We start from the raw sequence: 22182 nt of genomic DNA, 5'->3' as shown, positions 1-22182 counted from the left end.
CTGTGCATTGTCAATAAACTGTCCTGAAACTCAAAAAGAGAGAAACATATTGTGCAAATGCATAATAGTTCTAATCAGTCCTTTCAGTAGGCCAGATCCTCCAGGAGTTCAGCACAGGCACAGTCATTAAACAGACTTTGAGACGTGTCCCTACACAACCCTTCCTCACATCAGCATAAGAAACCTAGGGGTTTATATGCAAGATGCCTGCGCCACCGGAGCATCACTTTTTTTGACGCCCTGGTGGCGCCGGCCTCCCAATCATATCTATGAAGCGATACAAAGCCATCCTGCGTGGCTTTGAATGGCCGTATAGATATGGAGTAGGGCAAGGCAGCGCAAATTGCTGTGTTGCCTTACTCTGCGTCAAGGGTGTGTTCCATTGGCATTGCGGTGGGTGTTCCCATGCAACACCCATGGATTTTAATGCTGGCCTAGATTAACAAAATCATGTAGACCTGGGGAAGCACCTATACCTTATACCTCCCCAGAGCAGGCGAAACACTTTTTTTCTTCTTTCCATGTGTGCCGCAGAACACAGCACACACAAAACGAGGAAAACTCCTCAGTGGATTGTATTTGTGCAAGAAGGTGTCCTTCCCGGACAAAAACAATCCCACCAACAATGCAGACTCCCTTGCACCATGGTGCAAGGGTCCCTGTATTGACGCTAGGCACCAAATAGTGCGCTGGAGCTGGCGGAAAGAACTAGAATGTGCTGTATTTTTTAAATACGGTGCATTTCCTGTACTTTCAATTGGCATAGGGTAGCGCAGCATAAAGATTTGCGGTGCTGGCCTGCGCCAAATTTTTTGTAAGTCTGCCCCCTAGAAAATAAGGTTAAAACAACCCTGATGTGTAAATTAGGATGCGACACCTAGCAGAACTCAAGCTGCCAGCACCACACCAGTCTGTACATGAACTACAGAGGTTTCTTAGACCCTATGTAGTGATGAGCGACAGTGCCACAACAACCTGTACAGAACCTGTAGAGACATTTGCATAGCCATAGTCAAGGCTGATTGCAACGCAACATCTTCTACCTGGACTGCAGAGACTTTTTAAGAAACTGATTAGGCATTGCTGATAGTACCACACTATCTTGTACCAGAACTGCAGAGACTCCTTAGAGACTGTATAGTCATGGCTGACAGTAACACACCATCTTCTACAGGAGCAGCAGAGACTGCTTAAGAGACTACTTAGGTATCGCTGACATTACCACACCACCTTGTACCAGGCCTGCAAAGACTTCTTAAGAAACTACTTAGGCATGGGTGACAGTACCACACCATCTTCTACAGGAACTGCAGAGACTTCTCAAGAAACTGCTTAGGCATGATTGACAGTACTACACTATCTTATATAAGACCTGCAGAGACTTCCTCACAGACAGCTTAGGCATGGCTGACAGTACCATGCCATCTTGTACCGGAACTGCAGAGACTTCATAAGAGACTGCTTAGGCAGGGATGACAATACCACACCATCTTCTACAGGAACAGGGTAGTCTTCTTAAGAGAGAGCCTAGGCATGGCTGAGAGTACCACACCTTCTTGTACAGGAACTGTAGAGACCTCTAAAGAGACTACTTAGGTTTGGCTGACTTTACACACCATCTCGTACCGGAACTGCAGAGACTTCTTAATAGACTGCTTAGGCATGGCTAACAGTACCACACCATCTTCTACAGGAACTGAAGAGACTTCTTAAGAGACTGCTTAGGCATGGCTGAGAGTACCACACCTTCTTGTACAGGAATTATAGAGACCTCTAAAGAGACTGCTTAGGTTTGGCTGATTTTACCACACCTTCTTCTACAGGAACTGAGGAGACTTCTTAAGAGACTGCTTAGGCATGGCTGAGAGTACCACACCTCCTTGTAGAGGAACTGTAGAGAGCTCTAAAGAGACTGCTTTAGCAGGGCGGACAGTACCACACCAGACTGCACAGTAACTGAAGTGACTTCTTAGGAGACCGCTTAATTATGGATGGCAATACCACATAATCATGTTCAGGAACTTCTGAGACTACTTAGTCAAGCATGCAGGCAGATTCAGGATCTTGCCCATTCATATGGTTTCCTGTTAGTGTATAGACCTAACAAGATCACACAAGGCTGCCAAGGTAATACTAAGTATAAGTATTGTGTGACCATTTTTTAAAACATCTGGGTTGTTTAAATAAATAAGTAAATTGATTTCTGATGTTCAGGAGTAAAACTGAACTGGGACAGCAGAAAATTAAAATGATGTCATGGGTAGCGATTCACCAAAATGCCTGGTGTAGCGGAAGTCACATCACATATCCTTTGACTTTATTGACATCACAGGAAGTGACAGCATATGAGCCTTGACTCTGACTTTTTTCCAGGAAGGCATGCCACATGAGCCTAACATGACAATAATTGACATTGCTGAAGTTCCATAATAACTTTATGATTAATATTACAACATGACACAGACAAACATCTATTTTAGATACCACCAATTTTATGATGCTGACTTGATCTTTTAAAGTTCTGGGGCATAATACTTGCTCTGAATTGTAATGAGTGAACAAAGTGAGTAAACTAGACTTCGTCTAGGGGAGGTTCTCCTCGACCAAAACACTTTGAAAAGAATGGGGCCAAATAGTTCTACAATGGAGCATGAAATAAAAACAACAAAGATGTTACCAGAAACCTTGATGCACAAGGAGAGATACAAATGGGCATAATCCAAACTATCACTAATTACAGAGGGAGGCTAATCGTACAATGGAAAATGTGCTGTATACAACTGGAAAATGAGGTCAAAATCACTAAATAATGAATTAAAAAGACACACTTATCTGTGGTAATCCAGATATTCTTTTGCTGGGGACATGGCCTGTCATTTGCTTCGGACAACTCAAAATCCTGCATTGCTGCACAAAGGCTTTCAGGATGCAAGAATAAACATGAAGAGGAACGAAATTCAGTTCCCCAGAGAAAAAACCTGCAACCAAGGCGTAAACAATAATCCAGCAAAGATATGGAACCTAATCCAACACAGTAGTGCAGGCGTGGTGCGTCCATTGGGGCGTGGGGGCGTAGCCCCCCCCGCCCGCGCCCGCAGCTCCCTCCTAGCTCCCTCCTCTGTGAATGTCAGTCAGCATGACGTCGGACCGTGGGCGGTCCGGCGTCATGTTGACTGACATCATTGTCAGACGCCTCTTTGGGAAAGGCAGCACAAGTGCGCATGAGTGGACATGGAGCGTAATTTTTACTCCGTGCCCAGTCATGCGTACTTGTATTTTTGCGGCCTTGCGCATGCCCATTAGGAGCCCCTCGGTCTCCTAATGGGCAGGCGGCGGGCGAGGAGTAGGCGGTGCCGTCAGCCAATCCTGGCGCTGCTGCAGCGCCAGGATTGGCTGAGGGATGGGTTGCAGTCACTTGCGTCACGTGGACGTGGTGTTCCGGACCGTTTGAAGGGGCAGAGAGGCGCCAACGCGGACCAGGAGAAGAGGCGGTCAGGTAAGTGTTTTTTAATTTTAGTTTTAGGGTGGTTTGGCTGGGTTGGGGTTGGTCAGGTTTGGCTGGATTTGGTTTGGATTTGTTTGGTTTGGTGTTGGGAAGGTTTCCCAGTGGTTTGGCAAAATTCGATCGAGATTTGCCTGATTTTGGGGTGTTTTTGCGTGTTTGCTGGCGATACAAAACACAATCGCGTTTGTATCCGGGACTACTTCATTGTTACAGCAAGAAAAGTTATACATTTATGTTAACGGCAATCGGTGTGCACGTGGGAACCAATCTGAACATGTTTAGGTCAGTGTCATTTGAGGCTTCGCAGGTTTTCCTTTCAGAGGCATGTGTCGGTGGAGGTTTGTGGGTGGTGGCCTGCAGGTTTTCTGTTATTGGAGGCTCGCAGGTTTTCGGTCACTAACAGAGGAGGCTCGCAGCTGCAGGCATCGTTAGCAAATAGGATGGCTACCTTAGAAGCTGCCAATGAGTGTGGATTGGAGTGTCCATCTTCCATGATATCTCCCTGACACTCCTCTGTAAGATTGTGGAATTATGAATGTATAATGCAAGGATGAAAGTGAGTCAGAAATCTGAAATTAAATGTAGACAGTGGAAGGCTCTACCCCGCATATTAAGTTTCTAACCAAATACTGAGCATTTGTAGAGTGGGCTTATATGGTCTTATAATCCATTCACCAAGAGACATGACAAAGACCCCATTACAACTCCACTCTTAATTGTAATTCGGCTGGTAACAGGACTACAGAAATTATGAATAATGTGGGACGCCGTATCCCAGATATTTCCATCCCCAGACATTTCACCTGCTTAGAGCAGGTGAAATGTACAGATGAAGAACTGGGAATAACGAGCAGGCATCTGTTCGGAAACATTTAGTCCAACATGTTATTTCTCAGGAATCATCTCATAATTGCTTTATATTCCCCCAACCTGGGTGCTTGAATACCAATGCCGTATTCCTACATGAGTCATAATAATCGGTGCGGTTTGAGGATTCTTCCTGTTCCTTGTGCTGTTGCAGGGGCGGCTGGTGACATTTGAAAATGGTGAGATATGTACTTAGCTGGGATCAGAGTTGGGAAGGTCTAATTTTGATTGCAAGTGTTTTGAAGAAAATCCATGGAGGGGAAGGGGTGCTTTGGTCCTAGTTTGAGAGTGCGTTTTGACGCGACTTTGTTACGGGGCACTTTTACACCCCGCCATTTTCAAATGTCACCAGCCGCCCCTGCAGTAGTGTAGAATTCAGGACAAGGAGAAGGCAAGAAGAGCAAGAAGGTAGCAGACAACCAACATCATTCACAGTGAGCAGCAAACGTAAGAATTCATGAAGAGGTGGTCCCAGCCTTTTTTATACTTAGACCTCGAATGGGAAGGAAATCAAACAAAAAGTAAGGAAATTTCAACGGAATATGTTTTTCCAGACCAAAACCAAGTATGGAATTTTAAGGTATGATATGAGGAATTTCCAAAATAGCAGGTAAGAGGAAAAATAAGAGTTCAGGTCAGGCTACTTGACATTCACAAGGCAAGATGGTAAGATAATGCATGGAAATTGTGACTTAAGCTGCTTAAAAAGAAAAACACTGATGTCGCCACACACCGGAAGAGGAACACCAGTGAGACTCATGCATTACACAGTGCTCAGAAAGAAAGCTAATGGTGCTGCACACTAGAAGCGGAATGCTGTGGATTGGCTGGTGTGCTCTGCTCAAAAGTTTCAGATGAGGAGCAGGCTCTGAAGTATGGGAGTTATCTCGATGAAGTCAAGAACGCCATAATATCAACTGCCTGAACTCCGAGACTGTGAAATGAAATCAGCTGCGCCCCGTGCAGGTAAAAGCGGTGGGGCCAGATCTGAGGGGATTTCGACAGACGACAATGAGGGAAAATGAATTATTCATTTAATTTCCCCTTGTGGTTGTATGTCGAATCCCCCCCAAACCCGGCCCTATCTCCTCACCACTCTTACCTGCATGGGCCGCTCCTGAATGAACTGCAAGGCGTCAGGTCAACCATGGAGAGTAAGATGGGTCTCAGCTGTTGGGGCTTCCTTTCCCCCTTCTGACATTGGGAGATTGGCAGGCTTGAAATAGTTTATTGAAAGGTTCCTAGTTCCTGAAAGAGAAGTAATCCGGTCTTCTTTTACCAGATGACAGTAATAAGGCAGTGGCGCTGGAACAGTTTTTAGAGTGGAGGTGCAGCCATCAATTTCACATCACTGAAATCAGAGGGATTAGGAAAAAAAACATCTCCCAAACATCTCCCAAACATGAAGTGAAGCAAATGGGTTTAGCAGGAGAGTGTGAAGGGTGTAGTATGTAGCGGGTGGTGCTTTTTAGGGAACAATTTTGTAAATAGATTAGTAAAGCATTGTGTAGTAGTGCAGTATAATTCAACACAGGACATTTCCCATTGAAATGTCCAGTACATTTGCTCAACCATAAGTTTTAAGTATGTTTTGATTATTTTGATCCTTTTAAAATCTTTGTTTCCATCACACTTTTACAAAAAGAATTGTACTTCATGAGTACTTTGCTAACAGCTGATATATTCTGAAACATTTGTACAGTACGTTTACTTAAATGTTATTGTATGTTAGAAAAAGTGAAATTCTGCAGCCATTCCTTTCAAACTACCTGTGCACCTGAAAGATCGCCACGCAGTTCACTTGCCTAAATCATCTCATTGTTCAGTCAAATAAAGTAAAAGAATAAGAAGCCTCTTGCCAGCTATTGAATGGCCTTTGACCTCCGTCTTTAAAGCATAGGAAATATGACTAGGTACAAACACAATTTAAAGGCATCTTTATTGGCCATTGATATTCTAGGTAGGTAAAGCTTTATTCGATAAAAAAATATCATAAAAGCACAACATACAATAAAAGTTTAAAAAGGATCAAGTAGAACATTGAAAAATAGAAAAAGTTGATCATAGATGTATCTAAAATGGATATTCTGAAATCCGGCATGGGCATGTTGGGGTCCTGCAACACCCCCCCCCCGCCCCAAAAAAAAACCTACAGCACCTATGTCAAAGAAACTCTAATCAACCTAAAGGAGATGGTATTCTAAAGGAGAAAGGTAAAGGGAGTCATTAGCAACTGTTAAACACTAATTAATTCTCTCTGGAAACCACTCTCCTAGTGCAGGCATTTTAATGTTTCAGAAGCTATGACTAAAAGAGGAATTGGGAGCAAAAAAGTTATTAGCTCTTCTGTTTTTGTAATAAGGGGGAATGGACAACATTTTGGATGTTTGTTGTATTTCAAGGCACTGGATTTTGATAGAATGTAAAAATAATTTGTGGGAATTTATCATGGTAGGTTGTGACTCTGTTGACGGACTCCCATTTGCCCTAAAGGTACAGCGCCGGGACACTCCTGAGTAGCCGCGAGCGATATAAATGCATATAACATAACATAACATAACATAATTTACAGCAGATTATCCTTTGAAGAAAATGTTTTTTTCTGACAGGTAACATGAACTAAAGTGATGCATTTACCCATTTTCCCATCGGTTTTATGGATTCGCTAAAAGTGAGAAAGGTGGTCAGTAAGCAGGCACATGAGCAACACAGGCAAATGGCTACAATGAACTACTGGAGCAGAGGACAATCACCTTAAAAACGCTACCGTAGATTGTTCAGGTTTCCTTTTAGGATGTCAATGTGAAATCCAAGTGACACATTTTGAGATTGGTTTAAGCATGGTCGTTATCTTTGTAGCCCCAGATAAATTTATGTGTGGCATGCTACCAGAATATCAAGTGTTGCATATTGTGCTACCAATAAATAGGGTGAAGGTAAATATGTGTATACGTACATAGATGTGCTATACTTAACGCCACATATATCATCAAGCTTTAAATAAAACCCATTAGAAACATTCACGAATTCCTTTATCATCACTCCACTATGCAAACTGATCTTTTTTACTACTTAGCCAAACATCCTGAGCCTGGCCATGTAAGCGTGTGTGTGCATGCTCGATCCTCCAGCCAGGTATCCACTTAAATAACAAAATAACAACTTTAATACACTTGCATGTTTCAGTAGCTTTGTGTGTGGGGGTAAAGATGGGTGTTAAACTCTCCTACTTATCATCATGTACTCCTATTTAATCTGGTGTCTTTATTATCCGTCACATTTTATAAACACCCAGTTGCCTTTCAGTAGCTTGGTTGACTGTGGCCACCAATGTTTGTATTTTGCCAAACATACTGGTGTATTAATTCAGATGTTATTTTCTACCCCTAACATAGAACCCTTTCAAACTGAGGCTTGCGTGACCTCACTTCACTTTTAAAAATGTGATCTGCCTTTCAATGCCAAATATAATATCAATAAGTAACATCAAATTCCGTTTCCTTAGCAATTCTAAGATCAGCAAGTTTAAAAAATCCAATTTCATGCATTCTCCTAAAAAACAACATTTGTTTATGCTATCTTTAGTGCACTGAATCTAACCTCCACTTCCTGTAAAGAAGTCAACTCCATAGCAATAGCTACCGGTAAGCCTGAATATATTTATGCAATAATACATTTACTTTTGCAGCAGAACTGCAAGAATAGTAATTATTATTATTATTTTGTTTATTTCGGTTAATAAAAACCAGCCACTGTTAAATCTGCCCAATTGCAAAACCCTCCCCAGAGTCGACTCGTAATGCAAAAGTCCTCTGTCCTCATTGCATGCATATTTATTTTTTTATTGCAGATTTATAATGCGCATGGCTGCCCCAGCAAAGAGGCGTCCCAGCGCAATACTAGGACCAGAGACAGAGACCAGAGCAAGTTGACACAGCTAAATAGTAGAGGTAGGGAAAAGCCAGGTCTTCAAAGCCTTACGAAACGGCAGATGGTTAGAAATAGTTCTGATAGAAGTTGGGAGAGAGTTCCATAATTTTGCCGCCAGCCAGCGGAACGAGCGCCCCCCTGCCCAGGCCCTCCACACACGCGGGGTGCAGACCATGGCTAGGTTAGCAGAACGCACGGGGCGCTTGGGTGTATAAGCCTCCAACAACTGGAGAAGGCCAGGCGGGGCCTGTTTAGACAGGATCTTGTGTGAAATACACAATGCTTTAAATTGTATTCGTTTGTCCACTGGCAACCAGTGAAGTTTGGGGAGAACCTGTGCAACTGAACAATGTTTGGGTAGTGAGACCAAAATCCATGCTGCAGCGTTCTGGACCCTCTGGAGGCGCTTAACGCTGGCTCTGGTAGCTCCCAAATAAAGGCAGTTGCCATAGTCCAGTCTCGAGAGAACAGATGCCTGGACAATAGTCTGACGCACTGAAGGAGGAAAAAACCCAAGCAGAGGCTTTAGACCCCGCAGGAGTCCAAAACAGACCCACGCAACCGTTTTGGTTTGCTTCTCAAAGGTTAGTCCCTGATCGAACCATACCCCAAGATTTTTTACAGTTTCCTTCAGAAGTGGGGCGGGTTTTAATCGATCCGGCCAGTATAGGTCTGACCACAGCTCCCTATCCTTTCCAAAAAGAAGGATCTCAGATTTGCCAGAGTTAAGCTGGAGGCAATTAATTGCCATCCAATCGAATATAGCTAACAGATCGTCCTTAAAATTGTCTAAGCTGGAGGTACATTTCCTGGAAAAGGATATCACTAATTGGGTGTCGTCAACGTACGACACCAATGCCAGCCCCCTCTCTTTCACCAGCACTGCTAGAGGGCTGACGTATAGGTTGAATAATAAAGGGCTCAAAATGGAGCCTTGTGGAACCCCCTGGTGTAGTGCAAATTCCTGTGAGGAAAAGGGGGGTGCCAGGACCTGGAAGGATCTGTCCGATAAAAATGATTTAATCCAGGCCAGGGCTGAGTCCCTGATCCCGATATCCTGCAGGCGCTTGAGAAGTATGGTATGGGACACCGTATCGAAAGCAGCACTTAAGTCCAAAAGGACCAAGGCCGCTGAGTCCCCAATATCAAGGCTGCTCTTGATGATTTCTCACACAGCCAGGAGGGCGGATTCAGTGCTGTGTCTAGGCCGGAAGCCGTGTTGAGTAGAATCAAATATAGCATGTAGCTCAACAAAATTGGCCAGAATGGTATTCACATGAGCCTCCACAACTTTAGCCAAAAAAGGCAATTGGGAGATGGGTCGATAGTTGGCCGGATTGGCAGTATCCAAAGAAGGTTTTTTTAACAAGGGGATAACCTTTGCATGTTTCCAAGCCCGGGGGACCAGTGCCGACCTCAGCGACAGATTAGCCAGATCCAGGCCCACGGCTGATATGGAAGAATAGAGCTGATGAAAATAGGCAGGGGTTACTGGATTGGCCGGGGAGCCTGATTTGATTTTTAGACATAGTACCTCAAACTCCTGCGGCGAGAGGGGAGGAAGTGTCGCCAAACTCCGGTCTTCCCCGACAGCTCCCCCCATATGCCATCTACCTCCGGCAGTGGGGCTGCCTTAGGAAGAGCCAGATAGATCAGTTCCACCTTTTTAACAAAGTACTGGGCTAGCTCATCGCATTGACAACTGGAGGTGACAGGCGCAGCCCCAGTAGCACCTGTACCCTTCATGTCCCCCAACAAAGAGAAAATAGTTTTGGCAGGGTTAGAACTACCCAGAATGTTGCTAGCCACAAAGTCCGCCCGCGCTCTTCGAATGCCTTTATGATATTGTTTAAGGGCCGTTCGATATTCAAGTTTTGCTGATTCATCATAAGAGCGTCTCCATGCACGCTCCAGCCGCTTACAGCTCTTTTTAGCTAGAGACAGAGTGTCGTCAAACCATGGATTGGAAGGTCTACGACCTTTCCTACACCATCTGGCTGAGATACAGTTGTCCAGGCCATCCGTCAGCCAATCGTGGTAACACTGATTAGCCACGTCAACATCCGAAGATATCTGAGGTAAATGGCCGGATAACCAGGTGGAAAGGACCTCGGGATCAAGCCGATGCCAAGGGCGTTTAAAAACCTTAGTAGGGCAGTTAGGGTCTGACCTAATCTGCAACAATAAGGAAAAAGAAATCAGAAAGTGGTCCATCCAGGCCTGCGGGATTGGAGTACACATTTGAATCCGAGGAAGGTTAGAAAAAACAGGGTCCAGCAGGTGGCCTGCTACATGCGTAGCTTCGAGCACATGCTGCCTCAATTGAAAGGCTTCTAGATCTGCCAAAAAGCCACCGATCTCCGCTCTTTCTTCATTTTCAAAATGGAGGTTAAGATCGCCCGGGATAGTAAAATTTGCTGCCCTGCTGGCAGTGTCCCATTTTATTTAGAAGATCTTCTCTAAAGCCGGCGACGACCCGGAAGGTCTATATATCAGAAGACCCGTCAGTGTAAAATTGTGAGTTAGCCCAATTTTAAAGGAGGCAGATTCGCAGCCCACTATACTTTCCCTATCCAGGCTAACAGTGTAGACCTCCTTGACTACCACTGCCACCCCGCCCCCTCTTCCCCCCTTGCGATTCAGCGTTTTTAAGACGTAGCCAGATGGAAGAGCCAGCCAAGGTATTGCCACAATCTCTTGGCTTAGCCAGGTCCCTGTAAGGAAGAGGGCATCAGGGGATTCGTCAAGCAAAAGGTCAAACACTTCAGCGTGATTCTTTATCAGGGACCGGCAGTTAAGGCTGAGGAGTCTAAACTCTTTAAACACTGATTGGCGGCCATCCCACTGTACTAGAGGCAAATCAAGTGAGCAAAGATCACAATGATAAGAGTGTTCCTGCAGCGCCAATGGTGAAGAAGGGCAAGTCGAGGCCATGGCAAGGAGATCATCCCGCGAGTACCTAACTCGGTCGCTAGCACTTATAGCAGAGAGCCCGGCGCCTGGCGTCGGACTGGCGCGGACGGGCGCAGACGGGCTTGCCTTGGGCGCGCCCTCGGCGCGCCATTGGCGCGCCCGCTGCGCGGTCGCGGCTGCGCCTGCATTTGTAGTCCTCTGGGAGGATCCGGCCTGGATGACTGACAAGCCTGCTTCCCCCCAATCCAAGATGGCCGCAACTAGTCCGACCGTCCGGAGGAAGTAGAAGCCCCAAGCCACCAAGCCTCCCCCACTACACACAGCGGCTCCAACAGCCCTTGAAATGCCACAGATGAACTTGGGTGAGTTAAAAAAGTATTTTAGGTCACTGTCAAATTTAAAAACAAAGTTTAGAGAAACAGCGCGTTTAGCAGGATAGCAGACAGAACAATAAGGTGCAATACCAGATAACTGTGTACCACTCGCTCCCGGCTCAAGCCTCAGGAGCCTAAGGCACCCAAACTGAATGCAAGAAAACCCAACTGCAAGAGTGGTGAACTCAAAATATAATTAGGGCGCTTGGCTATGCAACTGTCACAAGACAATTATGTGAGTATCATAGAGAGGGACGTTGGCTCCGCCTACATGTTGGAAGCCAGTAGTGCATGTTTTGTTTGGACAGTCGTTGTGGGTTTCCACAAAAAAAGTGCTTGCCTGCCACAAAGCTGTGACAATTTTGTTTATTTGTCCAGCAGCCCTGAACTTTCAGGGGCACACACATGACATTGCAATCCTATTACAGTGTTTTACATAACTAGGTGATTTGCATTTTTTTTCTCTGGTGGCAGCACAGATGGCAGGAAGGCAGTCATTAACCTAAATGATTTTTTAAGTCTGGCTTGACAGTACAATTGTCACCTGACCTTTTAACCTACACCAATATGCTACAGTTCTTTTCTTCAACACATGTATATCTATTCCCATGCTATTTACTTGCAATGCTTTACATTACTTTATAACATACCTTCCAAGCCATATCTATTGGCATTGCTAATGCTAGTTGTTGATTTGTAGTACATTTAAAATCACTTGTCACATTCATCACATTTTCTAATCTTCTTTTGTGCAACACCACTTTAAGTATCCAAACCTTTCTTAGACCCAAAAATGAAAAATTGATTACACCCCATGTTGTATTTTTTCATATGCCATAAGGTTTCTTTATTACGCTGTGTGATTATAAAATGACTAATACATGTGTTAAAATAATAATTGAGGAATATTGTATTTTGTGAAGGCTAAAGGTGAGAGTAAATAAAATGTGGAATGGAATAATTGTGTCCTGGAGAACTGGTTAAATCTCACCTTTTTTTCAAGACCTGAGGCCCAGATTTACCAACCTTTTATGAAATGCAACACAGCAAGACAACTTGCTGTGCTGCGTAAAGAGAAAGGGAGAGAGCAGAAATGTGCCATATGTACTATGATATGGCACACTTATGCTCTCTTATAGCGCAGACGCATTTCAGGTAGCCTAGTGTTAAGTCAGGCACCCTTGACCATAGTGCAAGGGTGCCTGTGTTATCGGCAGGATTGTTTGTGCACACAAAGGGATACTTTGCTCCGCAAAAACAATCCTTGCGTATTCTGCTTTCTATGTGTGCTGCATAATGCAGCACGCATGAAAAGAGTAAGCAACAAGGAGAAATAAAGATATTTTTGCCACTACACCTCCTTAGGTAGGAGCACCAATTTGGCACAAACCCAGGTTAACTGCATTTACTAAATCTGGCTTTATGCCAAAATAGGTGGGTGCGTACATAGGAATGCCCATGATCCACCCATATAATGCTACCTGACACAGTGTAATGCAACACAGCCCACTGCATTATGTGTTTGTTTTGGGCTTTTTTGTTCCCTTGTGTGGCTTTGTAAATCTGAACTAGCAATTTATGTGGTGGGCATAATGGCAGAGGAGCATCGCCCCACTGCTAAAAGCCAGCAGATGAAAAATGAAATGATAATAAAACAATTTATTATCATTTTGTTTTTCCCTGGCTAGTTTCCTGGTTGAAGTGTTGGCAGCCAATAAGAGTTCTGCAGTTCTCTGCACGAGTTCCTTATTATTCGCGAATCAGCCATGATCGCAGATATCCTACTTTGGTTTTCCTTAAATTTCTCAATAACTACTGAACGGATTTACACCAAATAACAAAAAGCACAATCTGATGACCAAAAGCTATCTTTCTGACAAATCTGTCCAGCGGTTAAGGCTGTAGTCATGTTCAAAGATCCTATGGGAATCAACATTGGAAATGTACTTCTTTTGACCCCCCCCCCTTTTTTCTCGGGCCCCGCTGAATGGATCGCCTCAAAACTTTCCATGCACAACAAGAATAATCAGAACTTTTTTGGGGAACATTTTGGGAAGATTTGTCAAAAAGCACCAAAGATATAGACATGTCAAAAAACGCTTTTCCTATGGAAACATGCTCCTAATTATAACAACCTATTAAAGATATCTATAAGTGGAGTTAAGAAAAGTAAATGTATGTGCACCTATATATAGTTACCTTTATGATTCTGTGGTACTCAATATTTGGCCATAATATTTTGGCCGCTCAATATTAAAATCTCAATATGCTTGTAGATTACCCAAGTGATGTGAGGTGGTTTTATGATCTGGTAATGGGCCGTGCTCTTGTCAGGTCCAGGTAGGATAAAACATAACCAAACGCAAGGGAGGTAGCTAGGTTCACTAACTAGGCAGAAAGTGGGGTTAGGGTAATTGGATGTCTAATGACCATTATAGAAAGTGTGTGTGCATTGTATGTACCATGTTGAGCTGTGCTCGTATGGTGTGTATGCAAGTCCTGTGGGAGAACAGATTACCTTTGTCTGCATTTTCTGCTCTTTGAATTACTTAACTGCATCATTCACTTACCTCTCAGTGTACTGCTGCCGCTGCTGTATGCACCTATGGCCATTCATTCACTGTGAGGCTGGTCACATTATTGCATCTGATTCTGTGGGAGAGGATACATGACTCCATAGCAAAGAACACCCTTCCCCTTCGGAGCATGTTGTGAGCTGTATGATAAGATATAGTGGTGCCTGTACAATACCTATACAATATAGTATGGACGTATTTCTCACACTCATCTTCTGTACCTATTTTGCTCCAACACCGGCTTTGTACTCATTAACTTACTTCTTCCTATTGCTTTCATCTGAAGTCCACACCCTGATTTCTCACAACACCTTTTAGCTTCCGCTTGTCTTGTGGTTGCCCCAAACTCTCTTTCTACTGAATTCTATACTTTTTCTTGCTCGTTTTCATTCTGGCAGTTAGTTTCTCCTCTCCACTAGGAATTATCCACTCCATGTGCAGAGATACTCACCAGTGGCTCTAAATGCGTACTTGCTCAGGTTATAACCCTGTGTTGGGAAAATGGTACTCAGTTAGCAGAGCTATGCTACTGATGAATACAGGCCTCAGCTAGGCCCGCAGGACACAAGGGTTCGCTCTCCTGCAATGGAATCTATAAGGAAGTTGGCACGGAAACTGCAAAGTACAAAGACATAGTTTATTAACCCTTAAGGGTGGTCCTACAATCCATACAATACCCTTCAGTATTGCATAGAGTAGCACACAGAACTTGCGTACACGGTCCCCTTTTATACACAACAGAGGGGCTCATAAGTGGGAGGATACAACATGAGGCAAGGAATGTTACCTTTTATGGACATTTTCGATACAAGATCAATATGTGGGTGGAGCTGACATACTCCTTGAGCCCGCGAAAACATGGTCAAGCAAGGACTAACTGATAACAGATGTGGTCAAGCCTGGGCATGCGCCAGGCGGACAAAGGAACTATTTATAGACTGTTACTAGGCAGATTACAAGAGCAACTAACACGAAGATAGGACTCTTCTCGTGTTGAGCACGTGGAGACATGACAATACAAAATGGAGTTCAAACTTCAGTCAACATAACGAAAGAAACATGTCTAAGGAAGGAGAATTCATGTCTTTAGTAAATGCTTAATCACATCGTGGTTTCAATTTACAACAGACGACCCTTTCAGCATTTACTGAAGACATCCGGTTTGTTAGGATAATCATCGTATATGTCAATTGTCATCATTCCTTCTACTTCCTTAGCTAAACGTTTCTGATAAGTGACATTGGCAATAGCTTTCTCATCGGGAATACAGAATGATACACATAAGGAACAGAGCAAAGGACCACATTGGACACAGATGCAGCAAGAAAACAGAACTGCTATAATTATACAGAGACCAGTTAAAACCTTCCATCCCCAAGCAGTGATCAATGCCCAAAACCATCCAGAAAAGGACCAAGTGCCGTTTTCTGTATGGATTTCAGCTGCAATTTTATGCAACCTGTTGATTGCATTATAGACTGACGGTGTGTGGTCAGGGATAAACACACAGCAACTACTCCCGATAATTTTACAAGCTCCACCTCGATCAGCTAACATAACATCTAACACCATACGATTCTGCACTGCAACAATTCTGGTAATCTGCAATTCTTCCGTAAGATTCCCAAGAGCAGCAGCAGTTTGGTTTGTCACAGCCTCTACCACTCTTGTTAATCTTCGAACTTTCCTACTATTTAGGGCAGCTCCAACGAAGAAAAACAATCCTAAATTAAAATCAATGTACTGCTGCAGACTGGTGTCAGTCTGATCCACGTCATCAATTGATAGAGTACGTTTATACCTATTTACAGTCACATTATTTAACAACTTCAAATCCTTATGATAGGATGCAGGTGCCAAAAATACAGGAGGCAGTAGAAATGCTACATAACATACTCCGGACCAACCGGCTGACAAACGGTAATAACCTTTATTTCCGCATACGAAGTATGTATTATGGGATGCTAAGAAGGTACTGTTATTCAACCCGTCGATGTTTAATATGGTAATACAATCACTAACACCAACAGGAATATAACCCACACTCTGGACACACAGGTCCGCTTGAGCTTGTGCCACTTGAATCACAAATTTGTCTTTTCCCACAGTGTCTCTGGTGTTCGTGAAAATATAAGGAATCGATTCATTGTCTGGTCGATACTCTTCCCATTCCCAAATTGTCCCATTCGCTTGCGGATATCCATCTTTATCCTGATGACATTCTTTATTGAGCCTGAAGAGTAATCGTCCCACTGTGGGTTTCCGGGTGGCAAAAAGCAAAGTGTACCATGCTCTACAAGAGCCATTATGAGAGAAAAGAAGAGGTATGAACGGCGTTCCTCCTTTCTTCTGATGAGCTGGCATCATACCACATATCCAACAGTTCGTAGCATTCGTGGCAACGTGGGTATGATGCAACATCTGGATGAAAGTGTTATTCAAATAAGACTGACGATGCTTCAATTCTTGATACGGAAGGGTATAGAAGTAGTGCTCCTCAGGCACTGGAGTGGTCAACACAAGTAACTCTCGAGCAGGAGTCACATCCTCCACAAACCATGTGGTTATCCCAACAATAGCTACTGTGAGCATAAAACCTGTTGCACAAAGGATCTTCTTTTTCTCCATGTCAAGATAAAGAATCAATATCTTCCTGAAACTAAAAAGGTTTGTCAGAACTCTTCCCCTTGGGCAGCGGTCGATTTCTTCACCAACGGGCCAAGACGGGTGTCACTACACTAATGCAGGGCTGATCCCCCCCCCTTGCCTCATTGGCTCTCCGTTTCACTAACCCAAGGGCCGTTCTGACAACATGTCCCGATACTGAAGGATTCACTTTCTTGGCCTCAGATGATATCGCTTTCCTCCAGGAGTCGCGTGGTCCGGAAAGAGCTCCTCAGCGTCGTTCGATTCCACAGCACGGCCTTTCTCTGTGGTCAGAATCTCTCGTTGATCGGTCAATACAGCAGGCTCCACCAATCCGGGCGGTACTTTGCGGCAGTGCAGGGAATGGATCCAATTCTTTCTGTTGGAAACTCGCACAGCCGTCCTCGTTGCAAGTAGGACTTGCTCAGGACCAACCCATCTCGGCTCCAGGCTGTTCGTCCTGTCAAAGATTTTTATCATGACATAGTCGCCAGGCCGGAGACTATGTCCTTCACCGGTGGACCGATCAGGGAGCGCCTCCCGGACCTGTTGATGAATAGAAACCAAGTTATCCGTTAACTGTGCCAGATAATCATTCATCATTACACAAGGTACATCATACACAGTCTTAGGTTTTGGTGGACCCCAAATATTCATTGGACGTCCAAAGACAATCTCGTACGGTGTAAGACCGGTTCGAGAGTGCGGTACCGACCTAATTGACAATAACGCCAGCGGTAAAGCATCTGGCCAAGTCAAAGACGTCGAAGCTTGGATTTTAGCGATCTTGAGCTTCAGTGTACCATTATACTTCTCGACTAGTCCTGCAGATTGAGGGTGAAATACTGCGTGGAACTTCTGGGTGATGCCCAGACCCTTCAAAACATACTTTATAACATCCGCTATAAAGTGGGGTCCATTATCACTCCACAGAAGCCATATCGAGGGAAGAACTCCTTCAACAGCATCTTGGCGGTAGTCATTGCAGTATTGTCTTTCGTAGGGTATGCCTCAACCCATTTGCTAAAGGCACAAACCACTACTAGAACATACTTCAAATTGTTACAGCGCTCAAGCTGGATGTAATCCATCTGCAGAACCTCAAAGGGTGCAGTAGGTGTTACAAATCCTCCTGCTGGAGTTCGAGTACCCTTTCCTGGGTTGTACCTCAGGCAGATCATACAGGTCTGCACCACCCTCTTTGCCGTGCTAGCAATCTCTGGATGCTCCCAGACTTGGGTAAGCAATTTTACAATTGCGGAAGCTCCAACATGTGCTAGCCCATGTGCCATCTGAACCATAGGTTGTACAAAAGCCGTGGGTAGTTTCCATCTATCCATCTGCTTATTTCTCCAGCAACCCTCATCATCCAATTCTCCCTCACTGGACCATTGCTCCCGTTCTTTATTAGAAGCGGTCCTCTGTATTTCTCGCACTTCTTCCTTCGCATCATGCCATCTTTCTACTTGCGACTTCACTACATACATGGCAGTAGCAACGGGCTGCATCGCAGTCTCCCGTGCCACCCGGTCTGCTAACGCATTCCCTTCTCCAACTTTATCTACTACTTTCCTATGGGCGCTACATTTAATGATGGCAATTTTCTTCGGATATGTCAATGCAGTTAAAAGATTATGAACTAACTCCCCATGCATTATTTGTACTCCATGTGACGTTAAAAACCCTCTCTCCTTCCAGAGCAGGCCGAAATCGTGCGCTACTCCGAAGGCATACCGGCTATCTGTATAAACATTCACACACAATCCTGTACTGAGCTCACATGCTCGTGTTAATGCTATCAGTTCCGCTGCTTGAGCTGATTTCTGTGGTATGCGTGCTGCCTCCACTATTGTTTGCAATGTGGTAATTGCATACGCTGCTGAAGTCGTACCATCTGGTAGCTTCAGGCATGACCCGTCCACCCACAGTTCTCCATCTACATCTGGAAAGGGCGTATCCTGGAGATCAATACGACCCTTTGTTTGTTCCTCGGTCACAAGAATACAATCATGTGCTTTCCGTGCTTCAGACTGAGTCTCGAGGTATGGCAACAATGTGGCCGGATTTAACGTCACGCACCTCTTTAACGTAATATGAGGAGCCAAAAGCGTCAGCTCATATCCCGTTAAACGGGCACTGGTCAAATGCTGCGTCTTTGTCTGATTAAGCAGGGCATCAACAGCGTGGGGGACTAATACCAACAGCTTATGAGATAACACAATTCCCTCGCTTTGGCGTATTGACACAGCTGTCACCGCAACCAAGCGAAAACAACCAGGCAATGCTCGGGCAACAGGATCAAGTACAGCCGAAAAATATGCACAAGGACGCTGCTTGTCGCCGTGCATCTGCACTAAAACTGATAATGCACATCCATCTTTCTCATGCACATACAGCGAAAAAGGTTTGGTATAATCAGGAGTCCCTAACACTGGTGCTGAACAGAGAGCCTGTCGCAATTTCTGAAAGGCAGTGTCACACTCATTCGTCCAAGGAAGCGGAATAGGTGTGTCTTTTGTCAAAAGGGCTAACAATGGCTTAGCTATGTGTGAAAACCCTAGTATCCATTGCCTACAAAACGAAACAAGACCCAAAAATGCACGCACGTCCTTCTGCGTGGACGGCGTCGGCGTGTCCAGAATTACTTGGACACGATCTGGTGTGAGTGCACGCCCCTCCTTAGACAAAAGGTGACCCAGATAAGTCACCTTTGATCTACAGAACTGTAACTTTTTCCGAGATACTTTGTGGTTATGGGATGCCAAAAAGGAAAGCAAAGACAACGTACTCGTTTCACACAACTCCGGAGTGTCGGCCGCCAGCAAGATGTCATCGACATATTGAATGACGGCGACGCCCTCGGGCAGAACAAAGGAGTCCAATTGTCTTTTCAAAGCTTGACTGTAAATGCTAGGGCTTTCCGTGTAACCCTGAGGGATTCTACAAAATCGGTAAGACCTATTATTTAGAGTGAAACCAAAGAGGTATCGACTATCGGGATGAATAGGAATTGAAAAGAAGGCATTTTTCAAATCAATAACTGAAAACGTGGTCGCCGTAGGCGGGACCAAAGTAAGCAGCGTCGTGATATCAGAAACCACTGGGTACTGAGGTATCACGATCTTGTTCACTTCTCTTAAGTCAATTATAAACCGATAGACTTTGGCATCCGTATCCTTTTTCAAAATGGGTAAAATCGGGCTATTACAGACGTTATAGGGAACTTCTTCCACCACTCCCACCTTAATCAAATCCTGCACTATCTGTATAAGAGCCTCTTCCCCCTCCTGTGAAATACGATACTGTGGAAGGCGTGGTAACACCGCCCCCTCCTGGACACTAATGTGAACAGGCGGAATCACCATCTGTCCCACATCAGTATCCGAGGTGGCCCACAGAGCACAAGGGAGGGTAGCTAACACAGCATCTTCTGCAACCACACACATCCGTTCAGACAGGGGGTAATTGTCATTTAATATCACCCGCACTCCAGCAGGGGAGCAGCGGATCGTAGCTCTGAAGTGCTTCAACATATCAAGGCCCATAATATTGTCCGGCGTGTTCGGGGCAAGCAGAAACGGACAGGGTGCAGAAAAAGAATCAACCTGAAATGTGAGGGGCCGTGAAAGAGGGCTTCGAGAGAGTGTACCATCAAACCCTACCTATGTAACCATTAAGCCAGATGGGGGAGCCCTCGGAACCAATTGTTTAGACAGCGCACTACGAGTCGCTCCTGTATCCACTAGGAACTGATCAGTAGAACCCAAAACCTCAGCTGATACGTAAGGACCCTTCTGATCAACCGGCACCTCAACTGATTCTAACCCCCATCCAACGCATTCCTATGCATGCTGAGAATCATGGTACCCAGAACGGTCAATCCCCGACACTTGATACTGGTTTTGTCGATCGAAAATATTAGGCCTATCTCGTTGCTGCCCGGCAGGGTCAAAACGAGCGTGATCGTTAGAATTCCCTCTAAAATTCGAGAAAACCCCTCTACCTCTCGGGCCACCCTGATTGTGTCCCCGACGCAAAGCATGCAACGCCGGGCAATCTCTGGCCCAGTGTCCCGATTGCTTACAATACGCACATTGATTCCTGTTCAAATCAGATCGGCCCGAGGGAGGACCATAAAATCCTCCCCTACCTCTATTTACACCCCGTCGGGGCGGACCATATACTTGTGCTAACATCACCTTCGTTTTTAAATCCTTCGATTTCTTCTCCTCCTGCCCCTTCGCTTCTTGCTCCTGGCGCTCATAGTACTGAGCTATAGTCAGGAGGGCTGTCGGGGTCGCAGTGGACCAAGAACTTTCACTCGCTTTTAGGCGGGCTGCGATCGCCGGTAATAAATTCGCCACATATTTATCAGTAAAGAGGTGTCGACCCGTGTCATCCGTAAGTGACTGACCACTAAAATCATGAAACGTCTCCTCAAAGCGCGTAAAGAAATCTGCAACTGATTCATCGACTTTCTGCTTGCACGAGGCTAGCATATTCCAGTCAATCTTTTTAGGGGGAATGATTGTCTTCAACTTAGTCAGAATAGCAGCAGGGAGATCTAAGATAATCTGAGGTGGTTTCTGCGCGGGCTTCCTCTCCCTATCCTCATCCTCAAGCTCAGACCACCGAGCCTTAAAAGCGGCAACATCATCCACCTTCCGCACAGATCGCCACATATCTGGTGGTAAAATAAGCCCAAAGAACAAATCTATATCTGCTAAGGTCATAGTACAAGAATTCAAGGCCCCCTCGACTTCTTCGTAAAAGGCCGCTGGATTCTTGCGGGGATCAGGCAACGCATTCTTTAACGCCATGACGTCAGCCCTGTGCCAGGGAGTATAAACCCAATTATACACAAAATATCCCTTAGCATCGGCGGAGGTAATATCCGAGCTAGTCCCCGCTCCTTTAGGAGGAACATACAAAGGCGCCGCCTCTCGCATTGGTTTAGCATGCACTAGGTCGCTCTTATCTGACTGAGAGGTGGATGAATGGCCATCTCCGGTACGCGAATCCGACCGCTTCTCCTCCTCAACTTGTTGGCGTGCTTTCTCTTTAAGGTCCCTCGCCGCATCCCGCAACGCAAACAGTCGCCGAACCGCATCAGGCGCCTTAGAGGGAGAGAAAACACCATTACGAAATGCTTTAGCATCTAATACCACATCATCAGGTTCAAAGACACTGGAATATTTCCGGAAAGCAGCAATCACTTCCTCAGAAAAGTGGCCCAAAAAATACAACCTTTCTCTATCCTGCCACAACTCCCAAGAATCCAACAACTCAGCAAGGGATAACTTGCCCTTAAGTGCACGATAGGAAACTTGCCGAAGCTCACCCATTCGCTCAGCCGATAACATGGACCGCG

This window comes from Triturus cristatus, chromosome 10, assembly GCF_964204655.1.
Source record: "Triturus cristatus chromosome 10, aTriCri1.1, whole genome shotgun sequence".
Classification (NCBI taxonomy): Eukaryota; Metazoa; Chordata; class Amphibia; order Caudata; family Salamandridae; genus Triturus; species Triturus cristatus.
The sequence above is the reverse complement of the archived record's forward strand: the minus strand, read 5'-3'. Positions refer to the sequence as shown.